Source organism: Scomber scombrus, chromosome 9, assembly GCF_963691925.1.
Source record: "Scomber scombrus chromosome 9, fScoSco1.1, whole genome shotgun sequence".
In the NCBI taxonomy this organism is placed as follows: domain Eukaryota; kingdom Metazoa; phylum Chordata; class Actinopteri; order Scombriformes; family Scombridae; genus Scomber; species Scomber scombrus.
This window is the reverse complement of record NC_084978.1, coordinates 16,293,134-16,305,036: the sequence shown is the minus strand read 5'-3', so window position 1 is coordinate 16,305,036 and position 11,903 is coordinate 16,293,134. Positions and strand designations below refer to the sequence as shown.

The 11,903-nt window shown below is 36.6% G+C and overlaps 1 protein-coding gene across 1 annotated transcript in view; it reads left to right on the top strand.

The window, feature by feature from the left end:
- Positions 1-11,903, top strand: part of slc16a2 (solute carrier family 16 member 2) — a 399,269-nt gene that overhangs the window by 76,404 nt on the left and 310,962 nt on the right. The window lies entirely within an intron of this gene.

The window sequence follows — 11,903 nt, the reverse complement described above, 5'->3', positions numbered from 1 at the left end:
GAACAGTGAAGACAAAAACTGACAGAATACCACATTCTCATTATTAGACATCTTTATAAAGGGTTTACAAATTTTAACTATGAGTGTACTGATAGCCTAGTTAATAAATCGTAGTTAATCCATAATTTACCAATATTTTATAGATCAGGTGGTGAACAATCTAACTGCTGAGTCATTCATAGTCAAGTCATTAATGCCAGTGAGCCCAGAAATCTGTAGTTAATTATGTTAATATGTAATAAATAAAAGTTTGTAAATCAATTCATCAATTTTACAGTTACACAATGTTAATAAAGTCGTTAACAAAGATTTGTTTCACTCTGTAAACCAGTAACAAAAGGTATCTGCAATTATAAATATATATACTATATTTTATTTACCTATTATTGTCATAAATTAATTAATAAATTGGTCCTGCTGAAGGAGGGTAAACAGGAGGGTAAACATGAGCCAGAGTTGTTTTGAGTCCCTCTGACTGATGAGAGGTACAGTTCCTGCAGAGTTGGCAGCATTGTAGCTTGTGTTTGTTTTGTGGTTGGTGTTGTGCAGCGATCAGATTCAATAACAGCTGCTGACCAGTGTCAACAATTCCTGTACCAGATGATGTCCTATGATTTTAAATCCTCCTGCTGATGCAGATAGGAGACACTGTTCTGAATCTGATATTTATTTTGTAGAAGTGAAAGGGGATACGCTGTTATATCTTCTTTCCCTCTGCCTCCAGAGACTACGTAAACAAACAGTAGTAGGTATTCACTTTTCCTCATTCTTTCCACCAAATGGAAACTTCTCAGATACATCTGCACATGTCTGGGCTAAATCTGACCTGAAATATGTGAGTGGGCAACAACACAACACATGGAGCAACCTTAACAATAAAGGCTATGGAATGGACAACCATGCACATGTGCAAACAATGTGACATTATCACAAAGAGGAAGTAGAGGTAACATTGCAAACAAAGTGTTCAGACTGAAGGTTGTATTTTTATATGGTGTTCACCTTAAGTTTTGGAACTTTGACTATGTGTTCAGACACAGACATGCAACATCATAACAGTATCAAAATTACTAAATAACAACCCTGTGTGTGTGTGTTTCATGATCATAATGAAGAACAAGTGAAAAATATGTCAGTTAGATACTATACAATATTTTGTGTGTGTGTTTGTAGTGCTGCTGATATTATTAATTGTAATATAAGCAAGAGAAAACAGTGCTGGTGGCCTCTCTCTGTAAACCATCATCTCCATAATTTTTGAGCATTCTCAACTTTGGGTTAATGTGACCGTGTTGAAACATGTCTGCATCTTGGATGAGGTTTGTGTCTGCCATGTTGTACGCAAACTTCAAGAGTTTGTCAGAGGTTGTTCAAGGTGCAGTCATTGGTGCAGAAGGAGTAAACCGGTGGGTCGATCACACATCCCTAAAGCCGCTTACTGCCTTACTGGTTTTGTGTGGTGGTGCGTTTGTTTGGTTAGTCTGTGTGAATTGGAGTTGATGAGGTGTGTAAGTCTGGGTTTGTCATTTTTACAGTAAAATAGGTTCAGTTTGTTAGCCAGTTCTCTGCTCTATTCTCTGTGTGTAGGTTGTTTCGTGTTTGTGTTTAATTACAATGCTGTAAGTCTTTGGCTATAATCATTTTGTGTTTGCAGAGGGAGACCTCTTAGCTCCTCTTATTTGCTTTGTCAAAGTGTTATCTTTTTGCAAAGGTTTCATCCTCACTTCTTTGTGCCTCTACCTTAACCTGAATTTGGTTGTGAACTTTGTTATATTTATGCCGAGTCACAGTGACAACATATACAAACAGACTAAACAACTGGGCTGCCTAAAAAGGGTCTTGGTCCACTTCCAAGTAAACTTTGGTGTGTTCCGATTGGGGTCAGAGAGCAAAGGAGCCGTAAAGTTTTGTGAGAGCACGTTTATAATTCACAGCTACTACTACTGGTAACAGCAACTGTCAACAGTGTGATCTCCTAAGTAATCTGTATACAATGGATGTGTATAATTACACAATAATGCATTATTTTCTTTGGTGTAGACCAAATGACCCAGACCACAGGTGTGAAAGAGACCAACATGATACTTTAAAGGTACTCTGCATGTACAAACAGGAGTGATGCAATATTAAGTGCTGCCAAAGGTCAGACAATGGTCACACAGCATCCATTGATCGACATTTGGTGGAGTAATGTGCCATGAAATGTTGCAATTTGCAAATAAAGTCAAGGGAGAAGAAAACTGCTAACTAGTAAATATGTTATTAGAAAATGTAGGTTTCAAATTCTTCCAAAAACTGGCTCTGCGTGTTTTGTGAGGAAGGACATATACTTAGCGTGCACATTAGACCTCGAGGATAGACAGTGTTGTAGAGTTTGGGTGAGAAACAGTGAATGTAAACATAACTGTGTTTACAAAAAAACTCTGAAGGGTACCTTTAAGGTGGAAATTTGTTTCTATTCAACCTCACCTAAAAGGTACAATTGCTGAAGTTAGTTAAGGTATCACACTGAAGTGCATAGGTGACAGGGGAGGCGTTGTCTGCCAATTGGATAAACTGTAGTCCATGAACAAAATGAAATGAAAGCACGGGAAGCCAGTGAGGGATCACTTCCTTCTTCAAATCTAGTGAATCCTGTTGGTTGATATTTGTCTCCTTCTCTGACACCTTCCCTAAACAAAAAGTAGCAGTTATCAAGGACAAGAATTAATGAGAAAACTAAAAGATAAAAGTAATCCCTCAATCCAAATAAAGGTATCTGATCATGTCAGTACAGACTGATGTTTAAAGATAAATTCTGGTCCCTATTGGGGACTCCAAATGTACTTTGGAAGTCCACATAAAACAAATTGGACTTTTCAAATATATATATATTTTACTAGATCATAGTCTGTATATCTGCTAACCCGAACCCTTTGATAACTTGGAAGCTATGTCAAGGTAAACACCACAGCAAGATAAGTGAGAAATGTCAGGGAAAGTTAAGTGACAGAGAAAACCAGGCGCAAAGAGGCTTTTTTTTCTCAAAGTAAAAAGTTGCTCAGCAGATTTATAACAGCTTATTTTGACATTACCATAGACCTATCAATGAATAAGTGAGAAAGAGAAAAAAGAAGCAGTAGGTCATGTGCCATGAAATGTTGCAATTTGCAAATAAAGTCAAGGGAGAAGAAAATTGCTAACTAGTAAACATGTTATTAGAAAATGTAGGTTTCAAATTCTTCCAAAAACTTGCTCAGCGTGTTTTGTGAGGAAGGACATATACTTAGCGTGCACATCAGACCTCGAGTATACAGTGTTGTAGAGTTTCGGTGAGAAACAGTGAATGTAAACATAACTGTGTTTACAAAAAAAATTACAGTGACCTAACAATGAATAAGTGAGAACGAGAAAAAAGAAGCAGTAGGTCACAGTTTGTTATTTTGAGTGTGCTAGTGCATGTGTGTTTGTGTGTATGTGTGACTTATTGTGTTTGACCTTTTGCACAGTTCCAACGTAACCACATCCAAAGTTCATTGCAAATGGACTGAACTGGATGAGGTCAGAAGATGATACGTGCAGAGATTTGCACTGGTAGATGCAAATGATAGCTATGATCCCTATACATCATCCCATGTTCATGTTAATGTGCATGTTGATAACAGAAGAATATAGACTACTTACCAAAAGCAAATGTAACATACCCTTTGTTGTACGAGTGAAATGCTGAAATGAGAGTATAAATTAGTTCAGATATGTAACTAAAAATGAATTGGTGACTGAGCAGTGGACAAAATAATTTCAGCACCACTACCATTCAGTAGTTTTTCTGGAGCTTTAAAACCATTGAGGACCAGAAGTACCAGAAGTGCAAATTTAAACATCTACTGGGAAACTGTGCCTTTCGAGGAAGATTGTGTGATATGATCCAAAGTAGTGAAGTTATGGTGAGACTGTCTTGTTGACATACCTAAAGTCCAACAAGCCTACAGTGGTACTTATACTGAAACAAAGTTATAATTAATAACCATTAAAAAAAAATAGAATAATTACAAATAAACCATATTAATACAATAAAGAAGATTTCAGACCCAAAGACTTAAATAATCACACACTAATAGGTAGGACATTTATATTAGAAATAAAATAATGTACTGGCTCATTCATTCAAGACTGGTTTTGAGATCTGAAATATTTCTTAATATTCATGAAGTGGAAATTAAGATATGATGACAACACACAATGAACAATTGGCTAAATTATTTTTTTTATACTTATAAGGAAAAAAAAGAAAAGCAAAAAAGGGTTCAGTCTAAACCTGCTCTGTGTAAAAAATGCCATGGTGCCATATAAATAAAACAGAATTGAATTGAGATGGATTCAGGTATGGTGTACCTTCTTCAGATTCAAAAAGCAGAATGCCCCTGTAGCGACTGAAAAATGTTTAACAAAGAATAATTGTCTGTGAAAATGAAAAAAACGAGTTGCTGGGGACGGAAAAAATTCTGCAAATTGAAGTGCACTTCCAACAGCCAGATCTGTTACAGCCTGTAAATGATTACTCACAGTGAAAATATTGACTTTGCTGCTGTGGACAATTAAATTCCTAAATTTTGTTTTAATCAAAATCTATATGAGGAAAGTCATATTTAATGTGACCAAAAATGACATTCAGAGCCATCATCTGTTAACTGTTTGTGTTTGTAGGTGTCGAGACATGAACAGAGCCAGTAGACACACTTTCAAAACATCCTCATCTGGAGGTTAAAATGTGCTGGCTGTGAAAGTCAGTGTAGGGGTTTTGGGGTATCTCACTGTTGTATAATAAACTTTATTCCACCACACCAGAGGACTTTGATCAAAGCAACATTAATCCTAAATCCTGCTCAGTGCATCACAGCAATATCTGAAAAATGGACAAACTATAGTGTTTCTATATAGTTTTTCACTGCAAAGGTAGATGTTTTGTGTGTTGACCTCATGTGGTTTCTCTGATATTAATGGTCACTTGATTAAGGAAAGAAAGGCTCAGCTTATTATAGAATTATGAATTTGCTTTGTGATATTGTGATATGCTTGTTCTGCTGTATCCATCTTTACTTGGACCTGAAGAGAGTGTAAATTGAAAAGTTCAGACCTTTTATGCAGACGTTATTTGTTTAAAATGGAAATCATTCTTGTAAATTGAACAGATGATTTAGAAGATTCTTCATAATCATAATGTTCTGTTTATACTTTCACTAGAATATTGAAAATTGTATTTAATAAGAAGTATTTTCATTTATTTAATTTGGTTTGTTTGAGTCTCAATACTGACAATGTCTTCGAATCTGTCCCTTTGCCATTGAGTGGTGCTCTAAGAGTTGTGTTATGACATACACACCCATTATAAGCTTGTCTGAAAAGTTTGCGTGTTCATGAAAAACTGCAGCTGTGATCATAACGCTCAAGTTCTTTCTGTTACAGTCCAACAGTTTCTAGTCGTGAAAAGATTTTAGGGTAGAAAGGAAAATATGATGTTTAGAACATCATGTCAATACAAATACACATCAGAAAAGTTAATTATGCGTGTGTGTTTTAAGAGATTTCTGTGGACACTGACTGTGTTGTGATAATGTCTTTCCATTAGAGTCCATCATAACTGCGGCAGCTCTTCAGGAAGGAAAAAAAAAACATTGCACTTTCACAATCTTGTTGGAACATCATTTTAAGGCAGTGGTTCCCAAACTGGGGGTTCAGACCCCTAAAGAGGTGCGTATCAAGATGTCAAGTCCCCAGAAGATTAAAGCGATAAGAAAGAATAAGATATTTCTGTTACACAAAATAAGTAAAAAAACAAACAAAAAACATTTCCCATTTTTGTGCTTTTTTGATGGAGTCCCAAAAATCCTTAAAATGAAAAAGGTTTTGGAGGAAAAACAAATCACTGGTTGAGCTTTTCTATTTAAACTGCTCCCAATTCTTGTCATGAAGGATCACAAGTAGACAGTGCTTCATTTCAAGGGTCCACAAGTCAAAAATGGGTGAAAACCACTGCTTTAAGGTAACAGTACTTTAATTTTCATGATCAATTATTTAATTATTCTCTCAATAAAAAAGAAGAAACAAAAAACTTTGCTGCGGCTCCACCATAAAGCACATGCACTGTAAGACATGATCAATGTTGTGACAATAAAAAACACTTTCACTCTTGTCCACTAGATGCCAGTAAAGATCCACAAAAGTTACACAGCAGCTGCACTCAAAGGCAGAGGTTGTTGGGGAGTATGGTAGGTTCATGTACTGTGAACGATCAAGTCAATTCAGACAAATATTTCTCATCCATCTCTGAGAGAACATGGTATTTTTAGAAAGCAGAACTGACAGCCAAGACAGTTTTTTGAACATCTGAAGTTTGGCAAAAGCAGGACACACAACACAATGTTCAACTTTCCAAAAAAAGATCGATCAAAGCTCACACAGTAATCACAAAAACAGCCTCTGTATACTCAAACTGATGTTGTTTTCAGGCATGTGAAGAAAATACTGCTCAAACTCATTCCCACAAATGTTCGTCATGTTGATTATGATTTCTGCTTAATAGTGTTTGAAACATTTTGCAGCTCATTCAACTCTGTTTACAGGGCTTTTTCTCAAAATACAAAATCAAAAGAAACAAAAAGGATGATGTAACATGCTGCAAAAAGGGCATCTTTAACAATTGCTCTATATGAAGTAAGTAGATAATCCTTTTTATGCTTTTTTACATTAAGAGTGTTGAAATGGAGCACCAAGAATGCCGTTTAAGACTTCTCTCATTTGGAACTCTGCATGTGTGCTGGCTTTTACATTTCTTGCATGAAGAGAGGTGTAATGATAATAATAGTCCACTGTGATCATCATTTATAAATATTCATAAAGCCTTTCATGTGGAGATGGTTTGTTTTGTTTTGTTTTTGTGTGCACGCTCCAAAATTAGTAACTTCCCTCGGGACAGAAGTGTATCTTCCTCCATTTTCACAACAGGTTTACCTAACAGAGGAAGACAAGTGCTGTAACTATACAGTAGGTGAAAAAAACAGAGGAAAGTGTTTGTGTCAATATGATAAGGGAAATACACAAAGGCATATTAGATGTGCTTGGTCCCAAGGAGAAAATAAAGTAATTGCACTTCACTTGAACTTGAGCGCAGATGAATCGTCACTGGAGGGAAAAAGCATCTTTGCACATGAAAGATTCATTGAGAATCTCACAAACTACATCTCTGTTCTTTCAGGTATCTTATTCCCATGAGAGAATTAAAGAACAGCAGAGAGGATGTATGTAAAACCTCTGAATTATAGAAAGACACATATACTGCTCTTAAAAATAACATTTTCCTCTGTATCATCTGTGCTTTTCTGCAACCCCATGCATGCTTGTTTGTGCCGGGTCTGTCTTCCATCCATCCTTTCTGCTTCCTATATGACTCCCACACAGGACAAAGCTCCCTGGGATATCGCTTGATCTCAGTGTGAACGCTCTGTGCCGTTCATCCTTCTTTAAACTCCTCCATTCGTGTCTGGCAAGGACAAATAGAGACACACTGAACATGTCAATATTCTCTTATGTTTCCAGGAGAATGCCCTCTGAATTCAACCCTCCACTTGATGCAGGCTCAATACTAAAAGCGAAGAATCCTGCTAATCCAGACACTCAAAGAAGTGCACTGTCCGGAAGGAAATTACTTTTTTCCACTTACTCAGGGATTTTTCATTATGTACATCAAGAGGAGTAATGAGGGGTAACAAAGTGCCAAATGGGAGTTTATTTCTTTAGAAACTGACAACAGCTGGACATTCACAGTGAGTATGTAGGAGGGGAAACTGACACACTGTCTCCTTTCACAGAGGCTAATTACATTACATAACAATGATCATTACAATCCATATGCTGCACGTCTCTATTTGTGTGATTGATGCTCAGTCTGAGAAAAATTGCCTTGTAACAAAGGAAGGCCTTCATAATGCCAGCATAACGATGCCATATTTGTCAGTAGAAATTAAGATAGAAACCAAACAGTTCCTAAAATTCTATAACAAAGTATTTTTTTTATGAAACCAGATTTTAGCCTGCATGAAAACACAACCTGAGTTGTATTTCCGTCCACCTGGTGATTTAAATCCAATATTCATTCCCCTTATAGCTCTGTTTTGGTCTCCTTCCTCTCCTGGGTAATTGTGTGCCTCTTAACCCAAAGTGAGAAAGTGGTGTGATTGAACCAAAACAGCAAGCAAGCAGCAACAAGTTGTGGGTGGGAAAAACTTAAAATCCCTACTCAGACATGTTTTAAGATATATAAACAAACTCTGCTATAAATAATAATTTGTGTCTGAAATGGGTTTTACACCAAAATGTTTAGTAGTTAAAAATGTGGACATTCACATTTACTCCTTCCTCCTCAGTACAATTTTCAGTATCAGCAGGCCAGTCCAGTCTCAGTGTTTGTGCACTGAAGGCTTCAGGTTTTAACATCACTCCTGTCTAAGCTGCATGTTGGACCATATGGTCTCCAAACTGGTTATGATGCCAAAAATTATGCTGGTAGGTAAATGACGTAAACTCAAAAAATGTCTTCCTTTGGCAGATTCATTTGAGAACACCTTTCTAGTGTTAAATTCTTCACATAATCATTCTGCAGAGTGAAGCTCAAACATCGCAGTCAGGCAACTACAAGAAAAAACATTTTTTGACTGCAGGGGGACTTTAACAATGAACTGAAAGCTGCTGAAAAGCTCTGCAGAGCGGAGAGGAACTGCAGAGTCGGGTGATAATTCTTTGTGGGTTCAACACTATGAGCAATTCCTTTCACATACAAGTAGTAATGTGTTCATGTCTATCTTAATATTGGACTCACATTACTAACCTTCCACTGCAGTTCAGCATCTGGTGAAGCACAAAGGGGGAATTATGTACTGAAAGGACTGTATTCAATTTTGAAGGTACTCACTAGATTTTGGCTGACTAAGATTGCTAAAGCCTTATATTACAGTCATTTTTACACAAAACAAGGACTGTGGAATTTTCTTTTATATTGTAGACATGGTACAACAAGTATGAATAAGACAAATAACAGCCACCAAAAGCTCTTTCAGTGTAAGTATAGTATGTGATAATTGAATAGAGAGATGGAACAAAGGAACGATCTGAACATGTACTTTACCTGTGTGTAGAAATAGGAACACTGTGGTGGCACCTGAGAGGTCTCATGAAGGACAGTGAGTGTGAGGCAGGGCGTGATGTCCGGATGGAAGGAATTACAGTGACAGGAGGTGTGTGTTTCCCAGCTGAATAGACAGTGCAACATCCCTCAGGATGCTGCCATGCTTTGTGAGCATGATTTGATGCATGGAATAAGACTACCTGTTGTAGTAAATCCTTGCCTGACTAATCCTGCACTGAGGGACTTAAACCATAGACAGTGTGGGGCTGTGACTGGAACATTGTTGGGGAATGTGATGAGGAACAGAGGAGGGAGTGGTGCTTATTCATCTCTCAAAAACTACTGTCAAGGTCTCCTTGAAAAAAAAGTTTACCAGAAAATACTCTTATGTAGTTTCACAGTGAGCATTAGGATATTAAACTTACCTAGAACGTTTTCTGTCTAAGTGTGTAAAAACATGATGAATATGAAAGTGATGCAAGCGTGTGTGCACGGCAAAACTCTTTCCTTGATAATTTAATGTAAAAGAAGGCAATAAAGGCCACATGAGACAGTAGGGAATATGTGAGGAGGTATAGAAAGCTCCATTCACTCATTAAGTTTTAAGACTTCACACACTGTAAAATGGAACTATCACTGTATATATATATATATATATATATATATATATATATATATATATATGAATATTACTCTGTAGACAAAGCAATATTGCAAGGCTTATAAACTGTAAATCTGACTCAGGGAATAACTGCATATGATATGTCAACACATTTTAATAAGCTAGCATGTACTCAGTGACTGTTTTTTGAAAACTTGTTATGCACAATTTACAATATTTTATTTAATATTTACCATCATACATTTTTGTGTTTACCTACTGCATAGAGGCTACCAAGTTTAGGTATTTTGGCATGGTACTGTGCTAGTATTAATAACAAACTGTGCCAGTGTACTCAATTATACAGCAGATGGAAATATTCCACTTTTAAATTCCATTACATTTATATAAAATATTAAATTGATATTTTGACTCTAGGTATTAGTTACATTGATGATTACAATTTTTCACATGAAACATAAGCTCATGAAATATGATGCATCATTGTGGTTTATCTACTGCATACAAAAGCATAAACAAGTGACTTCAGCAGAACAGGGATAAGCTACAACCAATAACAAACTATTACTGATATTTTCTGTGAAAACATACATATTCCTGTGCAGCAGGTGGCAGTATGCACCTTGGTGTTTCCACTACATGCAATCTGTGATGAAAGGATGATAAATTCCTCTTTATTACATTTGTTGACTTATTTCAGTGGTTATTTATTTCTTCTGATCAATCAATGTCAAGCCATGTATCCCACTTGATAGAATTCTGTTGAAGCTGCGATCCCTTCCTTTATTGCATGTCTCTTCATGTGTGATTGTGCCCTAATATCAGCAGCTTAGAGACCATTTCACCACAATTTATTTACAACTCTGATACAGTCAACTCTGAGTCATATTTGCTTTGAATAGTGAATTTCACACTTTCCTGTTGTTGAGAACATCTTTGGATACCCAACTAGAAGCCAGATGCATTTTGTGCAAGTGAGTCTTTATTATCACCAGAGGTCTACATTCGCATGAAAGATGCCAGCTTGAAATATTATTAAATATGCTCATTACAAGTATTATGAACACATCATGAATTTGACAAGAGTTCACAGTTTTCCCTTAATGACCTCTCATGGTGCCACTGCTTCAACTTAGCTAACCAGAAATCCTGATTCTTCAGTTACAGCACTGAAATTATTAACTGTTTGTACAAATCGGCTCTCTGTCTCAGTTGAACACTAACTAAAAAGAGTTTTAAATTAAATACTGAAGGACTGCATCATGACCTATTTATTAAGATGAAGTTTTATTGCCTTTCTGCAACTCTTTACCTTGTCAGTTCTTGGCTTCTTTCCTTTCTCTCATCTTCTTCTTGAGCAGAACAAATATGATATTTTTGTCCCAAAGCAGCTGAACACAGCAGCCTGAAGGAACAATAAATAAGCAAATTAGAAAATGTGAACAGACTGTATTATTTGAGCATGTCAGGTTGAATTTTAGCCATCAGCCTCCACTGATAGTACATTTAAAGACTGAATTCACCACGTTGTCAATGCTCTGCAGAGAAAACAAAGGCATGATGTTTAGTATGGATTCAAAGAGAAAACAATGTTGACCTTTGGCTGCTGAATTTCGAAGGAAAACATTAGACTGGGCACAAACTTTCCCCACCCAGATCCCTCTCTAATGTTACTTGTGCTGTTTTTGTCCCTATAACATAACAAATGTAAGTGGTATCGAATTACACAAATACAGTATTAAAAATTCTGGAAAGGTAACAAGCTGCTTTAGGACTTCTCAGGGAATCTCTGTTGTAGTCAACGGCCGCTGGGGCAAAAGTAATTACACAATCTGTTTAGGTGTCATCAGCACATAATTTCTGTGGTCACCCAAACATGAAGGAGACCTTGAGGTGCTTATTTGCTTATTTGTGTGTGCGAGTGTTGGCTTCTTTTCCTCCTCAGATCTGGCAAGCTGCTGTCAAGGTGTGGAAATGGAATAAGTAATAAGAGATGCTGTTCTAACTGTTATTAATTTTTGATGACCTTGCAAACAACCAGAGTCAACAACAAATTCAAAGATGAATGATAGCGGGGAGGATGAGAAATGACAGTTAACCAAAGTTTTTCTTATAGATTGA